Source organism: Paramisgurnus dabryanus, chromosome 13, assembly GCF_030506205.2.
Source record: "Paramisgurnus dabryanus chromosome 13, PD_genome_1.1, whole genome shotgun sequence".
Classification (NCBI taxonomy): Eukaryota; Metazoa; Chordata; class Actinopteri; order Cypriniformes; family Cobitidae; genus Paramisgurnus; species Paramisgurnus dabryanus.
In genome coordinates, this window is record NC_133349.1 from 31,634,320 (window position 1) to 31,656,543 (window position 22,224).

Consider the following 22,224-nt stretch of genomic DNA (forward strand, 5'->3'; position numbering starts at 1 on the left):
GCATCAGCATGGCTAACAGGGTTGAAAACGTTGCTGTATGTTTGTTGTGTTTAAAGTTTAAAATCTACATAAAATCCTATGTTTATATATTTGTTAGATAATAGTTTATTAAATGTATCTGACACTGTGTGATTTATGCCACCATAAAAAGGACCTGCATGCTTCTGCTTTATGAAGTACTGTATAAAAGATGATTGGACACCTACAGTAGATGTTTCTCTATCACCACTGGATTTTTGGGCCATGCACCTTGTAAGAGTTCGACTGAACTTTCTTAGTTTTCAAGGGAAATTGGTTCTTTGTTCAAATTTTAATTCTCTTTTACAGACTCTAAATCCAGTTTTCTAATCTGTGCCTCATTAAGAATGTATGCCAGGGTCCGGGGTGTGCTGCTTTATTTGAATAGAGTGGAGATATGACAGGGTAGACATGCCAGCTGTATGGCACAGACAGAAAACATCGTTTTAAAAAGAGACTTCAGTAAACCTAACACTGAAAAGAGATATTTGTGACCTGTGCTGGGGTGCGTTTCCCAAAAGCATCGTTAGCCAATGAACATCGTAAGTTCCATTCTTACTAAAATCGTTCAATATATGTTATTTACAGCAATAATATGACATTAAATCGAATAGTTCACCTCCCACTTGACATCATCATCTATGTTGTTAAACCAACATGGTTCAAACGAAAAATGTGCGACAAAGTTACTATGCTTTCGGGAAACAGTCGTGACAAGGTAGTTCATTTCTCCAACGATGCATCGTACTATGGTCGTTCAGCAACGAGTTACGTCATTGTTTGGGCAATGCACCCCAGGTAAAATTAGTCTGAATGTGCACCGTCTAATTTTGAGCTGCAGTGAGAATAAACTATACAAGTGGATATTGGTCGAAATTGAGGTTTTTATAAAAATAAATCAATTAAGCCTTCGTCTAGATCTTACATCTAAAATTATCTTTTTTGTATGTTTTCTGAGAGGTGTACTGTCCTAAATGCTTAATCTAATACAAAGATGCGTCCATTCACATGTTTTAAAACATGCAGGAATTAAAAAAATAAATTGCAGGACTTGCCTGATGCTTAAAGAGTTATTAAGAGAGATAAGACATCAAAATGATCTTCCTCCTGCTGACGGACACATCTGAAGCATGCAGACAGATGCACAGACCCTTACACATCAATGTGTGTATATAGATTTAATTCTACATGAATTTAAGTTTTAAAAATATTTGTTTTGACAAGAAGTCAAGCAGATATAATCTGTTATGTCTTAAGTGAATGTTTGGTTAACTGTTGGGGATCTGGGGCCGTATTCACAAAGAATTTTAAGGCTAAAAGTAGCTCCTAACTGGCGAATTTAGGAGCAACTCCTAAAAATAATGGGCGTGTCACTCCTAAATTTAGGACTCCTAATTTTTTTCACTAAGAGTATTTCACAAAGCATTTTAGCCCTAAAAGTAGTACCTAAAAGGATCTTAAAATGTCTTACGTGCTGATCCTCCTTAACATGGACAGTTTCACCAACTCAAAAGCATTGCACATACTTAAAAGCACACTTTAATGTAAGCATATTGTTTATGACATTTCTTTCATAATTCATTACATTCATGACAAGCAGGAAGTTTTTTAGAATTACATGAAACAATAATGAAATTAAATATTTAATATTATAGGCATACCTGTTGCCATGCTAGTCTGTTTAAAGGCTGCAATCTCAACCCTCTACTGCGATTATAATGCATATACCACCGCCTCATTCGTCCGGGGTCCGCGACACAAGCGGGAATGTTGCATTGATCTGCAACAAATCCTCTCCCCAGTGATGCGCGGGTTGATCCGAAATGAGCGGATGCATGCGGTCACCCGCGGTCACGAGTCATCCAAAAATATTTTTTATGATATTCGGGTCGCGTTCGGTCGGGTCGTTTGAAATAAAGATGGCAATTAACTATTAAACAATTACTACTTGCAAAAAAAATGCTGGCCAGGGAGCGGGTCGGATACACTATTTATTTTTTATTTTTTGCGGTCCGAGTTGCGAGCGGGTTAGTTGAAAACGTTGGTCGGGTGCCAGTTGTTTTGTACATTGACCCGCGCATCACTTTCTCGCATGTCTCACGCTTAGTTTTGCTTGATATCTCAGTGCCGAATTTCCCTTTTATTACGTTTCTTTTGTCCAGCACCAACTGGGCCAGTAGCAGTAACTGATCCTGCATCCATTTGGGCTTTCTTTTTCGTTTTGGCGAGTTCATAATCCACCATCATTTATTTATTACATTAGGCAGGCTTCTTTAATATGGGCAACATTTCCTTGCTTTAAGTAGTCTATTTAGGCTAATAGGATGTACATTAATCAAGCAAGTGTTGCAATGTCGTTTTTTATTATTAGGCAATTGGCCGTTTTCATTTGTATTAGGCTACCTTGATTTAATTTAATTTAATTCACGACTTTTCTTTTATATATGCATTTCGATGGCATTACTATTATTATTTTGTATAAGACACAGACATATTTCGATGTTGTAATTCCATGATTTGGTGCGTCTGTGTTATGTTCCGCATGACAGCCCTGTCATCTAACAACCAATCACCGTGGTCATTGCGAGGCAGCTCGTGCATGAGAATTGACGTCATCCGTAGCAACGAAGACTCACTCTTAGTTTAGGAGTTATCATTTTTCCTTACTAAAAGTAGGTCTGAAAGGCGTTGTGAATAACTTTTAAGAGAAAACTCCTAGCTAAAATCTTTTAGTGCGATTTAGGAGTACTCTTAGTGATAAGATAAAATGCTTTGTGAATACGGCCCCTGATGTGTAACATTATATTACATCCTTGCATTACAGTAGATCTTAAAGCTGTCTGTCTCAATGTCAATCAAACAATAAATAAATAAAAAATTGAACATATATTTCTCCTATAGATATTGTTTTTGACTTTGTGTGTGTCAAATCGATTAGTTTTACCAGTGATTTTAAGCTATGGATGCTGTGATTTTGAACCCTCAAAAATCTCAAAAACTCGATTTTCTTAAAATTGACTCTATGAACTTCAAACAGGTGTAGCTCTGTCATTTTTTTGTCAGATTCCATCAAATCATCCATCGTTTAAATTTTTTTATAGAGAATGTCAAAATATAAATAACTGATTTTTGAAAATTTTATCATTCCGACTCATTTTGCCAGCACATTTGACAAAAGAACGCTGTTTAGGGAATGTGTAAACAGGTAACAAAATCCTTGAAGAGCCGGTTTCCTCAAAACACTGAAGTCTCTTTCTTTTCCTAAGAGTACAGAATTGAGATATAAAATGAATATTCACACTGTTCTCAGAAAACGACAGCTGTTGTTTTTTTAAACCTGTACCACTGGAATATTTTCCTTCTTATTATTTTTACATTTTAAAATATCATTGTACAAATGTAATTCTGTCATAATTACTTCACTTCAAGATGGCACAGGCTCGCAGTCTTGTTAAACTTATGAGTCTTAAAAACTTCTTAACAGAAACCTGAAGCCTTTGAGATTAAATATAATATAATATAATACAATATAATATAATATACACAATATAATATAATATACACAGTCTTTATTCTAATATCAAACTGTACTCATTCACTGTAAAAAACACTTTGCTGCCTTAAAATTTTTTGTTAAAGAAACTCAGATTTACAAGTCATGTCAACAGAGATGAGTTGTCACAACTTATAAAATATAGTTGAGAAAAGTCAACTTAATTTAATAAGTTATAACAAAACACCTGCAGTTATAACAACTCATCTCTAGTCAAGATAAATAATATTAAGTTGAAATGACTTATAAATCCAGGTTGATTCAACAAAAAATTTTAAGGCAGCAAAGTATTTTTTACAGTGTTGCTTTTAAAAGAGTCTGAATTTGCAGACCACGCTTATTCCATTGAAACTTACATGTGAGTTACCTAAATGCTTCAGTGAAATGAACCTGCATCTCTTCTCACGCATTACTTCAGCATTTACAGTCTTAAACCTGGAGATCAACAAGCTGTGCCATATTCTATAAATAACCTTGTCCCACATATGCTCCCGCATGCGGCATTCACTGCGAAGGTCTTTCTCACAATGAAAAAGTCTCACTCCCTTACATATCTATCGTGACCTTTCTGATAATTGTATATAATGTATGTGTGTAAGAGTGCCCAGGCATTTAGATGTTTTGTGTTTTTTAGACTTCTACTGTGATTGATGGATTGACTTTCTCTATTGATGGAGACACTGAGTAATGGATGGATGTAGCTGTAGATGAATAATGTGTGCATGACTAAATGTGCAGTGTAACTCGTGTGATCTTGAGGCTGAACGATGACATTGTCTCTTTATATTACACTATTTAAAGGTCTGACCTGCAAACTACTGCATGCTGGCGTGGCCTTGCATCTTTATTCATCATGAGACAATCGGGGTTAAACACGTAGTCGTGTAATTTGTTTAATAATGTAATGCAAAACAGTATTTGTATTCAGTAAATGTCTTGATGGATTTCACCGTTACTTACCGTGCTGTCTAGTTTTGTGGTTTATTTAAAACAAAGCAGAAGGCAAACTGTATTATCAAAGGGTAGAAACTGTATGTAACAGATTTAATACAGAGATATAACCAAAGAGTAGATGCTAGCACACAGACACAAGCTGTATTGTGTGTAAGTTGTCTTTGATCGATGCCTTCCTTAATACACATTTCTCACTGTAGCCTTGTACTCCATCACCCAGAGTCTGAAAATGTGTGTGGTTGATGTCTACTTTAAATGCATACAGCTGGAGAAAATTGTGTTGTGTGTCTGCAGTGTGACATTGACTCTAAGAGTGATAGTGCTGCATGTACAAGGACTCGCATTTATTTCATTTAGCCAGAAAACAGAGAGAGTTATTATCAGAAAGGCATTCGGCAGGACTACCTCACTCCGGCTGTAACAGCGCAAAGCAGGTGTAAGCAAAGCAAGACATGAGTGCTCATACTTAATGAGAAAGACGGCAAAGTCAAAATCAATAGTCACTTCACAAATCTGTGTGTTCAAGTCTCATGCCTTGGATGACACTGAGAGATTTCATGCATCTGGATCAATAGGATTCCAAGATAAGGATGTCCACGGGAAATCTGTTATACAGTAGATATAATATAAAATGCATGTAAACATTCAAGGCGAACACTTTATGAAAACAGCACATGATTTACTGTATATAGACATATGACAATATGACTCATTACATAGTTATGGTTAGTTCTTGATTAGTACATGGCTTAACTCATCATTAGTTCAGTTATTATAGGTTTTAGTCTATGTTTATTCATAAATCATTTATTTGACCTGCTTGTATCAGGTATTTACCGACCTGAAGTAGCATATTTCAGACTAAAACAAGAATTGTTCAGTTCAAAACAGTATAAGTTATCTTGTTTTGCAACTAAACTCATCATGTATTTGTTAGGTCCCAAATTGTTTGTATTGTATATAGATGATATTTGTAAAGTGTCTAAAAAATTTAAAATGGTATTGTTTGCTGATGACACAAATTTATACTGTTCGGGGAAAAATTTGGAGCATCTCCTGAAAACAGTTAAAATTGAATTGATGGCTTTAAAAAGTTGGTTTGATGATAATCGACTTTCATTGAATTTGACTAAAACAAAGTTCATAATATTCAGCAATCGACAAAGTAATATCAAAGCTAAAATTATGATTTGTAAGACGGAAATAGAAAGAGTATATGAATATACATTTTTGGGTGTTACAATAGACCATAAACTAAGCTGGAAATCACATATAAACCATGTAAAAACAAAAATGTCTAAATCCATTGCAATCTTAAATAGAATAAAACATATTTAAAATGAAAAAACATTATATACATTGTATTGTTCTCTCATAGTTCCATACATTACTTATTGTGTGGTGGTGTGGGGACATGCATATAAAACTAATACAAAACCAATATATATGTTACAAAAGAAAGCAATAAGGATTGTAAAACGGGCTGACTATAATGAACCAACAAATAAATTATTTATAAATTTACAAGCTTTAAAATTTGTTGATATAGTTAACCTTTATACTGCACAGGTCATGTATAAAGTTTATAAGAATTTACTTCCAAATTGTGTACAGAGGATGTTCAAAATAAGAGAAAGTCATTATAATCTTAGAGGAATGTATATGTTTATAAAAGTAAGGGCAAGAACCAATACAAAAAACAGATGTATATCTGTTAAAGAAGTTAAACTATGGAATAATTGTGACAAGGAATTAAAATTGTGAACATCATTCAATACATTTAAGAAAATGTTTAAGAATAAGGTAATAAATAACTACAAAAAACTATATGAATGATTAAGTACGATATAATTTATATATATTTTTTATTATTATTATTTATAATTTTTTTCTATTTGTTTTCTCTTTGTGTACCTTTGTATTTATATCTTCATAAATTGTCTTATGTAACTGTATGTTTATTTTGAATGTACCGGTTTTGCTTATTGCGTAATTATGTATAAAGGGTAGGCAAAATAAACATAAGCTTCAGCCTGCACCTTTTTTGGTTGATATGTATGTATACATTTTTTTTGTTTTGGAAATTATGTGTGAGGACCGAAATACATTTTGTTGATTGATTGATTGATTGATTGATTGATCATATACACACGAGAGCATATCGTGCCCAGTCTCCTGAAGATGCGTATAAATAGCACGAAGTGTATACTCGTGCAATACATACGCCAAATTCCGCTTTGGCGTGCATATGATACGCCAGTCCTTCCCATTCACTTAAACGGTGCATCTTTTTTATCGTTTTATTTATTGGTTTCTCAATTTTTTTGCTATTTTTTACAATTTTCCATTGGGTTTAGGGTTAGAACAACTTTTTGTTATATAAAAATGACATCCTAACCCAAACCCCAACTCTAACCCCAACGCCAAGCAAACCATGGCTAAAATATGGATAAAAACATGGATAAACCTGTATATTAAATAACCTCATTAAGCAAATCTAAAATCTAACCCTAAACCCAAGCGAAAAATGGTTTAAAAAACAGAAAAAAATTGAGAAACCAATAAATAAAATGACAAAAAAAGATGCACCGTTTAAGTGAATGGGAAGGACTGGCGTATCATATGCACACCAAAGTGGAATTTGGCGTATGTATTGCATGAGTTTTACACTTCGTGCTATTTATACGCATCTTCAGGAGACTGTATTGGCATATCTGATAGAAACACGATGGTATTGATCATCTCTTCTCATAGTAAGTGCTTTGTTTAGGGTGTAATTCTTGGTTTAAAGGTGCATTGTGTAACTTTTAAAAGGATCGCTTGACAGAAATACATAACTATAGTATCAGTGGTGTATAAAGACCTTACATAATGAACTGTATTGTTTTCATTACCTTAGAATGAGACCTTAGAATTTTTATATCCATACACCGCGGGTCTCTTTGCATGTAGGTCTCTGTCTTGTTTGGACAGTAGCCCTCAGGGAGCTTGCACACCAAAGCTTTTACGCCTGCGGCCGGTGCACGTTTTCAATTGTTTCCAATGGAAGCGCTGCGTTTTTCAAAAAAGCCTACAGCTAGCGGGTTTTTTCCGTGCTGAAAGCCGTCGCACAGGAGTTTTTCCGCGCTCAGCACTCAGTGCAGATAGTTAAAAAAAATTTAACTTGAAAAGCTCAGCTCCTCAATGTCAGTTCTCACACAACCGTCCAATCACAGTGCAGGAGGAGTGGGACAAATATCACAACAACTGACCGATGCATCGTACAACAACTGATAAACAAAGCAGAAGTACCTACAGTATAAACTTCTGTCACCATAATGAAAGGCCCGCCTATCCCCGGATTCGATTGGAGAATGGAAAAACCGCAAATGACGTCTGACGCTTTACTGCTGAGAGCGCTCCTGCAAAATCGGGAAGACGGCCAAAACTTAACCCTCACTGTGCATAGAAAACCATTCAAAAAAGGCGCCTGCCATTGCCATATATTAAATGTGTTCTGTGATCCGCCCCTTAAAGGAAAAGGCACACAAATCAGACTGTTTCAATCAGACATAATTTGGGCAATAAACTTCAGTAATATTATAATTTTACCTCATGAAACATGTCATGTCCTTATTAAATCTCTGTCAAAAAAACAATACAATTATTAGAAAGCTGTGAGCCTGCTGGCTCTTTTATAAGACCCAATAAATTCATATATACATTTCCTGTAGTTAGTACATCATTGGTCATCTAACAAATGAGTCGCATGACAATGTAAACATAGCAGAATGTATTCTTTGGACATACTGTGTCAAAAACTTTAATGAACACAGAACTTGTTGTGTGTATATATATATATATATACCATTTGAAACTGACTGGAAGTTCATATGATGATGACTTATCAGTCTAGGCTATTTATTTCCAAACATACAGTACATATATTTGAGAATAAAAGAAATATGAGCAAGTGTGTGTGTGTGTTTAAGCAGGACTCAACAGACATGTTCAGATGTTCAGATGTTGATGTCACTCTTCCACAGAGTGTGAGGTCTAATTAAGTGATCCTCATAAATTATCACCCATAATGTGTCTGTGTGACTGTGAATTACTCCCATCACACAACATTCGGAGCTTTCAGGAACACACCAGCCGCCCGCTCGCTCACACTGTGCTGTTTCCAGCGCTTGAATAAATAAGCAGCATTATGCAGAACAGCAAAAGTGATTACCCACTTTTAAAAGCCTTTATGAATATTTATAGTCAGTTACTGTCACCGCTTACTTCACAGCCTGTTTTGTTATTCTCTTGGGAAGTGCTTTAGGATTTTTTGAGCAAATGTTTGATGTGATGTCTGTCTGGCGTGCGTTAGCACACAATCGTATCTGGCCTTAAGTGTTCACTGAAGCTGACTGAATGAACGAGTGGAAGAGAAAAAGAAATGAAGAAGATGCGAGAGCAAAAGAATAAAGAGAGCAGTGATTTAAAAACACGAGTAAACAGAGCAGATTGGACGCTTTTTTTAAATGCAATGTGATCATTTTCAATCTTCATTGTGGCATCAGTAAGAAGTCTCACTTTTCTGAACAATTACTTCATGCCTATACAGTAAATATCTTTTAGGGAACATTTCTTGGAGGATATTGATTCATTCATTGGTGTAATTGAGTTGATTCCTATTTATAGTGCTAATAAATTTATTAGAGCACCTGTCTATTTAACACAGTCTCACCCCATGGCCTCAATATTTGACGACACTTGACCATTCGTCAATATGTGACGCGGAGGGTATACCTTTCGCGTCATTTTTTGACGAACTGGGGACTTCAATACTATTACGTCCGTTGCATTCTCTTTCCTATTTTCTTACCATTTTCGCGTCGGTTTAGGGTTAGATTACACAAAATTAAACAGTGTACGCGAAATTAAACAGTGTACGCGAAATTAAACAGTTGTCACCTGGCGTTGGGGTTAGAGTTAGGTTTGGGTAGGGATGTCATTATGTAAATCTAACCCTAAACCGACGCGAAAATGGTAAGAAAATAGGAAAGAGAATGCAACGGACGTAATAGTATTGAAGTCCCCAGTTCATCAAAAAATGACGCGAAAGGTATACCCTTCGCGTCAACATATGACGAATGGTCAAGTGTCGTCAAATATTGACGCCATGGGGTGAGACTGGGTTGGTCTATTCATCTCAAAGACCATCCAGCACCATGAAGTCTTTTTAATGTGGGCTCTTTACTTTTCAGACAGTTCTTGATGATTTATCATTTTGACAGGAGTGATGAATGTCAGACTGATTTCAAGTTTTTACACCCAAATTTGAGTCGGCACATTCAACTTCATTTTTTATTATTTTTATTATTCATATTTTACTATTTTTTCTGACTTTCTTGTAAAACTGTATATTTAAAATGTATGGATAATAAGATTATTTATATTTTAGCATTAGAAATACTACTGTTACTAAAGATCTTACACATACAAGGCCGTCACGTGATTCATGGAGACTTCCGTTAGTTCCTGGAAGCTGAAATACATTGATTTAGAGACAAAGAGCTGTGAATTTTCCTAATTAATAGTCAAGAAATGCATTGATTTACAATATTTATATATCACACCAATATGTGTTAGTAGTAGCCTGACATTGTCATACTTAAAATTCTAGTCAGAATATGAGTCTCCATTGGGCTGTGATTATGGGGCGTGTTTCAACCAAACCAGGACAAAACTGGACTCAACTGGATAGACCTACAACCAATCAGAGCCACCGAGTGTGTGACGTATGTTGAAATGGCTTCTGTCCTTTTGCAGCCTGACCTGAACTGCTAGTTATTTCGCTACAATTAGACTAACATTATGATTATACTAAGTCTGAGTTAGCGAACGTACATCAACACCTACTATGTTTACAACATTTCATTCATATCACAACATTGTGAGTTATTTACTAAATCATACAGTCGGACTATCTCTTACTATTTGTAAGTTAGATGAAGTTCATCCACAGGCTTTCGAAAAGGAGCTGGCAATGACTGCTAGTTATATCCAAGTTGTCGGGCGCACTGTCAATATTATCTAGAACAGAATATTGCAGAATATTCACATCTCAGTTCTCCAGCGGCAGCCGTCTTTGTTGTAAACAGATTCAACATAAGTGCCCTTTGGTGTCGTAGACTTGACTCTATGCAGTTGCTGCACGTGTCATTGCACAATTGATGAAACTTTAGAATAGGAAGTTATGAACCAAAGAATCATACAACCCCCTATTCTAGGCATAAGATACATACATATACAATAAGTTATAATCAGATAGCATACTGTAATGAGATGAGTGGCAGGGCAATCTACATACTTGTATCCTTTACACGTTTCTCATCTTTTATCCGGCTTTACTTAACTGGGCACTGATGTCTGAAACCTTTATTCTCATCTATAATGTTGTTGGTGTTAATGTAGTCTAAAAGTTTTCCCACTCTCTTTGTCTCTGCAATGTTTAATTTTAAATCTGCGCCGGCGCGTCTCCTCGCGGTTCTGAGTGAGATGTGTTGACTTTACCCGGGGCTGCGTAGACCCATAGGTACAACAACTGAGCGCATGGTGACATAAAACGATATCACGTCATGCAAATGAGCGTTTAAAACCCGACCTCGAGTACTTGTAAAAATAAAAAAACATTTTGGCCGCAGTCTGGAGCCGGAGCCCTTGGTGCCCCCCATTGCCTGGTGCCCCAGGGTACTAGCCCAATCCCGTCTATGGATAATCCGGCCCTGTATGTAAGTAGTATTTTTAAAATGTTATTTTGACAAATAAAATCCACTAATATGAGAAGATTAGTATGGTCAGCTGCTGGAATGTGCCTTGTTAACATGTTTTACATTTCTTTCAATAACTTTAAAAGGATAATTTGTCCAAAAATTAAAATACCCCATGACTTACTCACCCTGAAGGCACCCGAGTTACATATGTCCTTTTTCTTTTGCATACTAACACATTTTCAGATATTTTGGAAAATGTCCTTGCTCTTCCAATCTTCATAATAAATTAATATGGGGTCCACTCCTTTAAGTCTAAAGCAGTGTTTCTCAAACTTTTTCAGCCCAAGGACCACTTTATCTTCCAACTCTAACACTCCCCCAAAAAACTCCCCCAATAGGAAGGATAACCTAAGTTTAAGTTTAATATGCAATTCATTTGAAAAAGTAAATGTGAAATGAGTTGCAGCTTAATATGAACAACAAACTGCACATGTGAAAAAAAACTGAAATTAAACATAGTATAACAGCCTAGGTCCCACTTAATGTCATTCCAAAGAGCCCTTAGTTTAAAACTGAGGTGGTGGGTATATGAAGTCTATCGTTGTAACTGTGGTAACAATAAAATACTGGAAAAAAATGTTCCCCTTAATGTCCATAATCACTGAAATTACAGGGATTTTACACATGAAACAAAAACTAGTACATTACAAAACTAATAGATCTGTGGATTTTAGCTGCTTTCAGTTGACGCTTGATCTTTTATTTTGACTCCTCTGTGGTTTAGCCACCGATCCATTTTTACGTTATTAAAACAGAATGGCAAGAACTAATATCACAGTTTTGCAAGTGCATTAAAAATCTACTTAAATAAGTGACGATTGTATAAACACTTGCCTAGTTTAGGTCATCTTTTGGCGGACCACTGGGGGGGTTTGGCGGACCACACTTTGAGAATTACTGGTCTAAAGAATATGCATCTATCCTGCTCTGGATGATAAATAAAGGCATTTTATGGGTAATTGGTTCGATTTTGTAAGATAAATATACATATTTAAGCTTTAAAATGCATTACATTGTGTAGTATGTAGGCTTATAATGTTTGTAAGTACAATTGACTGTGTGCTGTGTATATATCTCATACCGGTTTGATTTATAAATATACAAAGAACAAAATAAAAAAGACTCACAAGGCATGTTTTATTTATTGTTAATGAATAATGACCCTGTTGTTTTTTTGTTGTTTATATCAACATTTGATGGGCGATCCATCACTTTCAGTTATTATTAATCCGTGAATGTATAATATATGCAATTTTATTCATAAACTAATTTATTGCATTTAATTTAATAACTCAGCAGAATCACCCATACGTTTTATCCATAAATATAAACTATGTACCACCATTGTGTTTGATAGCCTCTCAAATTACACAATAATGGATGAATCTGCATTAAGAAAATTAAATTTACCATTAAACGGCTGTTGGTGGTTTGTTATGTGTTACTAACGTTATCCCCAGCCTGTCCGAGCCTGACCCGTTTTCTACTTACATCCCCTAAATGTACTAATTTAATGAGAAATAATCCCCTTCAAACGCATTCAGGTACAAAGTAATTTAATTCACGTTTAGTGCTAAGATACAATCTTATTTTTAAACGTCTTTTCATCAAGTTTATTAGATTCAGTCTTTTCTGCTGCACCTCTATGCAGCTGACATAGGGTTGCCGCCCATGTCTGATAAAAAACATGGACATATCGATGACCCGGCCAATTGGTTTGCTCACAAGCCCCCTACACCCCCCACCCCCGTAGCATAATATTTCTATAGGCCTATGCAATTATTGGCAACACTTTACAATTCTTTTTTTTCAATTCTTATTTGTTAACATTAGTTAATGTATTAACTAACATGAACTAACCATGGGCAGTACATTTGTTACTGTATTTGTTAATCTTTGATAACGTTTGTAAATAAAAATACAGCTGTTCATGGTTTATTCATGTTAGTTCACAGTGCATTAACTAATGTTAACAAGATTGAAATAAATGTATTATTAACATTAACAAAGATCACACATCTTTTTAATTTATGGTAAATGTTTTCTAGTGCCTTAGACGGCTCCAAAAAGTGTGAAATAATAATGCAGTGTTTTCTTTCTGGCCCTATACTGTAGGCCTCATTTATTAGCCTTAAAACCAGCCTTACCTACAGGACCAGTTAGTCAAGAGATGTATTTCACATTTAACATGAAGTGTGCTCTTAGTGAAGCTTATAATTGAATTCATTACTTTACTTGTTTATTGATGTTTATAATATCCTATAGATTATAACACTAGGGAAATACACAAAGACACACAAACACTGGATTAGTCCTGTGCGAAAACATCAGATCTCACAGCACATACAACAAGCTTTTCCAGTTAATCCAATACAGTATATTGACATGGTATAGATTACAGATTATGGGATTGTGTTTAGTAAACACTTGTGACAAACTGAGAGGGACAGACATCGATGCTGTTGCCATGGCCACGCTTTTTGGTCTTTTACTGTGTACACGCTGGGCCGGTCAGTAGGAAAAGAGTTAACACTTTCTCCCATCTATTCCTGTCTGAAAATCACAGGGAATAAGTTAATTACCGAGACAACTAGCTCATTTCACTACATCCATCAGCTTTTGTTCCATCTCAAAGAATCCCAAAGAATCTTCTAGGCTCACTTCAGCAGGTCCACGGTTTGATGAAGATTCCTTGTTTCCATGGAGTCCACCTGGCCGTGACCTTGCGGCCGAGCTGTAGTTCATTAGTCACAAAACATCGCTGTGGTTCGTTCGCTTTGTCAGGCTGGCTGAGCAATAAGAGCCCTCGGTGCAAGTGCAAGGCCATTGTCTTGTTACCAGCGACAGTGAATCACCAAATAGAAACACAGATATATGCAACACACACACATAAGCAGCCAGTGAGAAATGATCCTTTTGTTTGAGAATGTTTGCGAAGTCTCAGTTTCGCTGTGAAAATTTGAAGCTTCTAATCTTTGCGTTGTAATTCAGCGCACACTCGACGTTTGTTTTCACCGCTAGAAAATAGAATTTCTGTCAATTTGATTTGCTGTCCTTTGTTTTCTCATTATCTGGAACGTGCGTTCCTCTCGCTCAAACACTCCCGCTACGAGTTCATAAGTCACAAAGTACTCATTTGGAAGCAAAGTTATTGCTGTCTGCGCTATAGAAGTGTGCAAGTACAATTTACTTGGCAACCCTGGAATATATTCAAATGAATAAAGAGGGGGAGAACAAAGACTACAAATGTTCCACTACAGTAATAGTTTCAGCCATAAAGATTCTGACACTTACACTTAATAACAATCTTATAGCAACTGCAGCAGATTTAGCTTTGCAGTTGATCTCAAACCAGCCAATGGACCACCGGCAACACAAAACCTCAGGTCCTAATTTATAACTGCTGTTCAGCCTCAAAACAAACTCCACACCAATCCATTGACCCTGTGAGGGTTATATTCATAACTCATTTGATTCAAGGCTGAGCTCTTAATAAGACAAGGATTATCGCAAAATACTGATGGGTCACGGGCTAAACCGTGTGAGAAATGAAGGAAAATCATATCGGGGCATCTCTCACATCTCGCCATTTAAAATGATATCAAACACTTGAATATGAGTGGAAAATCAATGCAACACGGTCCACAAAGAGTCTTTATTAAAAATGAAGGCTGTAGATTCAGTGTTCTGTAAGCTGACCCAAGGTGGACTGGTTAAGTTGCTGGGATTCTTATTATTGTTAAGCAAATTGATCTGCTAAGACGTACGAAATGGAAAGTAAAGAGACTCATATTCACAAAGTGTTACTCAAGACAATCTCACCTGAGCTGTTATAAAGCTGAACTGTGTTCATGTCACAATGTGACATTGAGATATTATCACTAATGTTTTTCTAATGTTTCTTTTGTTTTTGCAGTTTGCTAGAAAGCCAGCTGAATTTCCAAAAATGAAGGCACAAAAAAGCCTATTTTAAGACAATTTGTTGGACCATGAATAGTTAAAGTTAAGATGTGGTTTTCTCATTTCTAATGAATGCATTTTGGGAGTAGTTGTTTGTTTTACACAGCTGTTCATGAGCTGCAGACGTGTCACTCGCCTAAATATTCTTCACAGTCGCACACAGAAATTTTCATTCACAAAAGCAACTGAAATGGTCACACTGGCAAGCACTAATAAAGATGATTCAAATGATGAAGATAAGAGAGAAGACAGATGAGGAGATTACCACATCACATACACTCACATTAACTCATGTTATTGTTTATTGCACAACACACTTGATTCAAAAGATTGTAAATATTCTTCTACCTGTAGTAACATTAGTATCTCAAAAGCCTTTTAAAAGTGTAAACCCATGTCCATCATATCATGAAGTACTATCTCTCTCATCATTTCTCTCTGCGTCATAGACGTTCAGCTGCAGAATAAACCAGAGTATTTCTATAATGATGTTGCATTGAAAGAAAAAAGTTCAAAGAAGGTCCAGGTTCACTGTTTTAGTCACAATAGTGATTAATTTATGAATACACCTTTAGCTTTGTCTCCCTATTGTACCATAATTACAAATTTATATCACTTTAAAGATCAGTTCAGTGTGATGTATATTTGATCAAAGATGGATGTAATAGAAAAGTTCAGACAGATCAAAAGAATCACTTAATATAAAACACACGGTTCAAAATCATGCCTGAAACAGCTCCATATACATTTATAGAAAATTGGGTTTCCTCTGTACTGTAGGCATAAGGAAATGCATTTTCTGCACATTTTATATACATTAAAAGATCCAATTACAAATTATAAACAGGTAAACCATTTCATTATAGAAAACAAGCAAAATATGTGAAAAAAAAGGTTAATTGAAATTGAATTTAAATTTAGCATTTTTTTTTTTGTACTTTTCAGAAAAGTTTCACAAAATGCCTCTTTTCTATAAATATATAAACATACAAATATATCAAATGAAAGAACAGACCCTCTGTTTTCAAAAAAAAAAAAAACTTTTATCTTTATTTGTTCTCTTTTTGTAACCTCTTAAATATGGGTACTGCAGGTTTCTTTAAAAATACCAAAGTTTGAGAAAACAAATAATTGCATTTTTGCAAATCGATTTAATGTCAGATTATTGCTGTAAATAACATATATTGCATCGGAAGGATTTTTGTTATAGTGATTTAGTTATCTGTTGTTTATTTTCAAGATATTCAATTCATGCGTAAGTTTCCTCTTACGCAGTGGCGGCGTTTCACGAAAACCTAGGGAATGGCAAAAATTCTTCGTAGCCAAGCCCATTCTCAAATAACGAATCTATGAAACCACATTATATGTGTTTATACTCCACCAACCTGTATAAATACTATGATTGCACGGATGTACACTTACAGACAACAATACGGAAGCAATACAAATGAAAAACAAAAATAGAAATCATGGTTTTTTAAAATGCTTTTCAAATGTTGTCATTCTTAACTAAGTGCAACTCCAGCAACAGATAAACTAAAACAAGATAATATCAAAACATACTGTAACATCCCTTTACAAATCTTGTCATGACAACCGCCAATAAACATTTATAAAAACACAATAAAGACTTTTAATTTATGTGATAGAGCACACGTAGTTAACCAACTAAGACTAAAACACTTAGTAAAACACGGCTTAATGCAAAAACAAGTTTTACCTTTTGTCGTCGTGCAGTTTTTATTCCACAGGTGGCCATATTCAAAAATGCGCGCAAAAAATTCACTTCGACTGCACTAATTTCCCAGTGGAACAGAACATGTTTATTTATTCAAAGAGAACAAATCATATTACTTATGGAATAATGTATGCAATATGCGCGAGTGTGGGGGAGAACCGTGAGTCTGTTTGAATGTTAAAACAAAAAAGGATTTTAACTGCGAAAATAAAGATTATTACAGCAACGATCATTATGAGACCTCCTGCAGGGAACTTCAAGCTGCGCTGCAAGAACGAGAGGCTGATGACATCAAAGTACCGCGAGGGTGAGGCGAGAAATCCTCGAAGAGTTTGCCGTCAACCCGCTCTCGCGGCACGTTGATGTCATCCGCATGTCGGTTCCTGTGTTATAGTGTTATAGTATGTTATAGTATGAAGCAACTGCCATACCCTGCCATACGCAAACGCCGCCCCTGCTCTTACGTCACCCCTCCCAGGGATTCCCCAGGGTCTTAAAGCTCGTATACTGTGCACATGCGCAGTTTTCAAATGCAGCGCTTTTATTCTGTTTACAAAATTAAAGCCGTAAAATGAAATTTGTATATATTTAGAATGATGGATATAGACTGTACTACATGTTTTTTTTTTGCTTATTTTGTTCAAAAGCATGATCAACGTAAGTCTACATATTTTAATAACCAGGAATGATGCTTCTAATGACAGGGAAAGAGCTTGCGGGTGGGGGCTTTTTCTGTCGCTTTATGCCCAGGGGTGCGTTTTTTCAAAAAGCATCGTTGCTAATTATGTTGCAATTTTCCATTGCCAACTAACTAAGTTGCTAACAGGTTAGCAACAATGCTTTTGGGAAATGCACCCCAGGTTGATTGTGTCCCGTGTCCCAACCACTGATTGGATTCTTGCAATAGGGTCCATTAACATCTAAAACGCATGGAAAACATATGATGCGCCACTTTCTTCTGCTTTTTAAAGCGCTCCCCTGTGAACACAAGTTTTGCTTCAGACATGTCTGTATTTGAGTGCGCTTGCCCCGCATCTAGACTTAAAATAAACTTGAGGACGACTTGGACGCGATCCAGCTAGACCATTTTAAAGTAACCAAAATACAGCTAGACCAGCTCACCAGCTTATGCTGGTTTTAGCTGTTTTTTATGGAGTAAACTTTTTTTTTCCAAACGAATTCAGATGTTACAGATAAAGTTAAACAAAGAGGATTAAAATTTTTTCCCCTGCACAGTGTTTTGATTGGAATACACTGGATAGCCCCTTTGCTACTATCCATAGGGAATGAATGACTTCCGGTTTATCGGCCGTCGTTTGTCATGTACAGTGGAAAGGCGACTTAAGTCATAGATGTACAATGAATCGTCATTATCGTCTATTACAATAGTAACAAAAATCTATTTAATGTAAGCCTGCAGAGAACAGTACACTATTATAGGCTACTGAGGATTTAATGGTATTATTTTAATATAGTCAGTCTGAACTAAAGTGCGCCGGTCTAAGGCATGAAACTCCAGGGCTGAAAATGAGTCCCACTCCGGCCCTGACTGCCAATATTAAAATGAGATTTTTATTAATTTTTGTGCCATAATAGTGACATAATTTAAATAATAATTAAAGTTTTTCATTTTATATTTTTTCTTACAGTATTTCTCAGTTTTCAAACTGACAACCTATATGCTAACTGTATGTAAATCAGTGAGTGGGATTTATAAATGTATTTGCAGTTTATTTCTCTCATTTGCCTTTTCATTTTAATATTTAAAGCAACACTATGTAGTTTCCATGTAAAAATGACTTACAGTCCCCCCATGTGGTTGAAAAGCGCAACAGTGCCTGGTATCAGACACTCTTCTGCAGGCAGGGGGAGGGGTGGGGCTGTGTTTCCTACCCTCCACCGCCACTTTCAGAGTGTGCTTGTAGCAGCTAGGAGGCTGCTCAGGTTGCAGCAACAGTACAGTTTGTCCAGTTAAAAGTTGTTCTATCACTGAAATCATTTTAGAGACATTATTTAAAGGTAAAAAAACTACATAGTGTTGCTTTAAGATATCAGTGAAAATTAAATGTGAAATCATCAAGTGCATTTTTTTCTTCAAATTAATAGGGACCCCATTACATATTCCCCATTTCATTATATTGAAAATGCAGAAAATACAATTTTCAATAATGTTAATTTGGTTTTATTTTTCATTTTTCTTTAACAATGTCAGAAGATCTCTTTCATACAGGTATGGTGTGTAGAGAGCACACAATCCTCTCCCTATCTCGAGTCTATGCGTTCTGTCTTCTGCATCACAGCTCAAGACTTGATAAAGATGAAACGTGTCCTACAAGCCCGTTTCCCTGTACTACGCATCTCGATATGCTAGGCTGATAATCTGACACTGATAGCCATCAAACTGTCACCAGTGAGGAGTGAAAATCCCAGCGAAGCACCTTATTTTCCACATAAATAAGCTCTGCTCTGCTGCATCAAGCCAAAACTGGATTGTAATTAATTTCTCTCTGCATGTCTTCCCTCTTCTCCTTGAAATTTTTTAGAGCTCTTCTTCAGATCTCTCTATAGTCGTTCATGACACACACAGACTTTATGAATGAGAAACGAACAAAATCCCATCACACACCAGGCCGGGATATTAAACACAGTTCTGATTGTATTTCTCATTGAAGCAATTTTATAAAGTTGATACATGAATTTGAGGTGTCCTGGCCTATAAAATGTATTTATTTTTCTATATAATGATTTCCAGCTACAGTTTAATGTCTGATGTTTTACAGTATAGATTTCTCATCATGTCAATGGGCTTCTGCAGTTTTAAGACAAGCAGTATTCCTGCTGTAAGCATGTCATTGCTCCTCCAGCAGACCTTCTGTTATCATTTCTCAGCACATTTCTGCAAGACATTAAAGTGCCCACTATAAATCAACATTTATGCAGATGAGATTTGACTCCAATCATCTGTTTCACTCCAAAATCCTCTTATGCCTTCTAAGATAAAGCTCTTCTGAATTCTGGAGATCAACGCGGCTTACTTTTACCAGCGCATGAGAGGGCAAATAGCAAACAAGGCTGTTTTGGCAGTGTTAATAATCTATGGTACAGCCAATAATACTCATCAAAGTTACTTATGAAAGAGGCGAGTGAAGTAATGCAGTACAATATAAGTGCATAAATAGATTCACAAAGACATTTATTTAGAGAGGAATCAGCTGTCCTTTATTTCAAATTTATAATAAATTCTTGTGGACACATCATCGTTAAAAATGTTTCATGCATGATAATAAACGTCTCTTTTTTACATGCCGTTGTTGCATAAAGGTACAAATACCAATTTCACAGTCTAGTCAATAGGGAAATTGCTACTATATATAAAATAAAGGGGTGGTTTCCAAGACAGCGATTAGCTTAAACCAGGACTAGGCCTAAGTTTAACTCTTTCCCTGCCATTGACGAGTTATCTCGTAAATTAAGAGAAAAAATTTGCATAAAAAAGACATGTTTTTGATAAATTTTTAAGTTAACCTGCAATACAGCAATTATCCACTAAATTATCCACTCACCCAATTTATGAAAAAACTGAAGCCAAAACTTTATTTACTAAATTTTAAACTCTTATGTATGTTTTGATAATCGTTCTGAATCTGATCTCTAACAAAATTCCTTCACAAAAATGCAATTATTTCAGTTTTTTGCAAAAAGAAAAAAAATACCCATATTTAAGAGTATATATATGCAGAGAAAAAAATATAGATAGAATAAAAGTTTGTTTGTTTAAAAGCAGAGGGTCTGTTCTTTCATTTGATATATATTTGTATGTTTATATATTTTTCTGAATATAGGCATTTTGTGAAAATCACAAAAAATGCTGGCGGGCAATTTTTCAAAAAATGACTGCCGGGGAATTATTAAATATATCTAGTTTTAACAAACATGCCTTACTAAAAACTTGTGTGCATTTTGAGGCAAAACAAAGGACACTTATGTGTTTAAGATATGTCAGTGCAAGTTGTTTTCAGTTTGGACAGCTCTTACATTTATTTTAGTCTAGGACTAATCTAATCCCTGTCCGGGAAATCGCCCAATAGTGTTATACAATAATGTTATATTTAATTTAATTTTATTTATGTAGTTTTCATTTTTCCAAAAATTTCATTTACATGAAAAAAACAGAAAAATAATAGGACAACAAAGTATAGTACAGCGGCTAAGTAATCCCTACTAGTGAGCGGAGTAATAATATATCATATATGTAATGTAACGTATGTACAATATATACAATTTATGTCGTTGTCCAGGCTTTTAATTTGTAAATTGCTCACTTCAGAAGGCAATTCATTCACAGTGATTGATCAAATAAGATGATAAATGAGAGTCTCACTGCTATCAAACTTCACTCGTGTCGTCTCTGCTGGTGTAAGTAAATGTTCCAATGGATGCAGAAATGAATGTATTGTAGTGTCATTGATTATGTAGCGCTGTGTGATAAATATATCACAGCTTCAGAGAGCGCTATCGAGCGAGCAGGGAGGTGCACTGCATTGTTCACCAGACAAGTGCCTAACCGAAATGAGCCTGTACCCATCACTGCGGCTCTAGCACGGGCTTATAAAGCAGCTACACAGCACACCAGGACAAATGAAGAGAAGAGTTATTTATTGCTTTACATTGATCTTACAGCAGGAGTCAACTATAACATAAATGTAGACTTTGAAGATGTAATGAAAAGGAATATTTACTGGAGCAAAATGTGACCCTGGTCTCACTTAACAGACAAACAAAACAAGGGGATATGGAAAAGAGATATAGGCATACTATATGATGATTAAATTGTTAAAGTTTTATATTGACGGGTATGGGTTTGGTTTAAATGTGGTCACAATGGAAGACATTGATATTTTTCTGTAAAGAAGTGATTCATTATGCTTCAGTTCATCACTGAGAGACATCATATGAGACAGCAAATGACTGATGGGCAGTTTTTTCATTACCTGTCCAATATCTGTTTGTTATAGAGGATGTCATTCACTAACCCTTACACATGTTTATACAGAAGATATGTTTTAGCAAATAGCTATGAAAAAATGTTGAATGTTTAAAAGAAAAAGGCACACAGTGACATCTTAGGCACTCATTCATTTCTGTAGATTTCTCATAAGATTGGTTGTAGGGATGAGGAAGATCTGTAGATATATAAC

General features: G+C 35.6%; 1 protein-coding gene across 1 annotated transcript in view; it reads left to right on the forward strand.

The window, feature by feature from the left end:
• grik2 (glutamate receptor, ionotropic, kainate 2) overlaps positions 1 to 22,224 on the forward strand; it is a 257,567-nt gene that overhangs the window by 39,669 nt on the left and 195,674 nt on the right. The gene's annotated exons all lie outside the window — the stretch shown is intronic.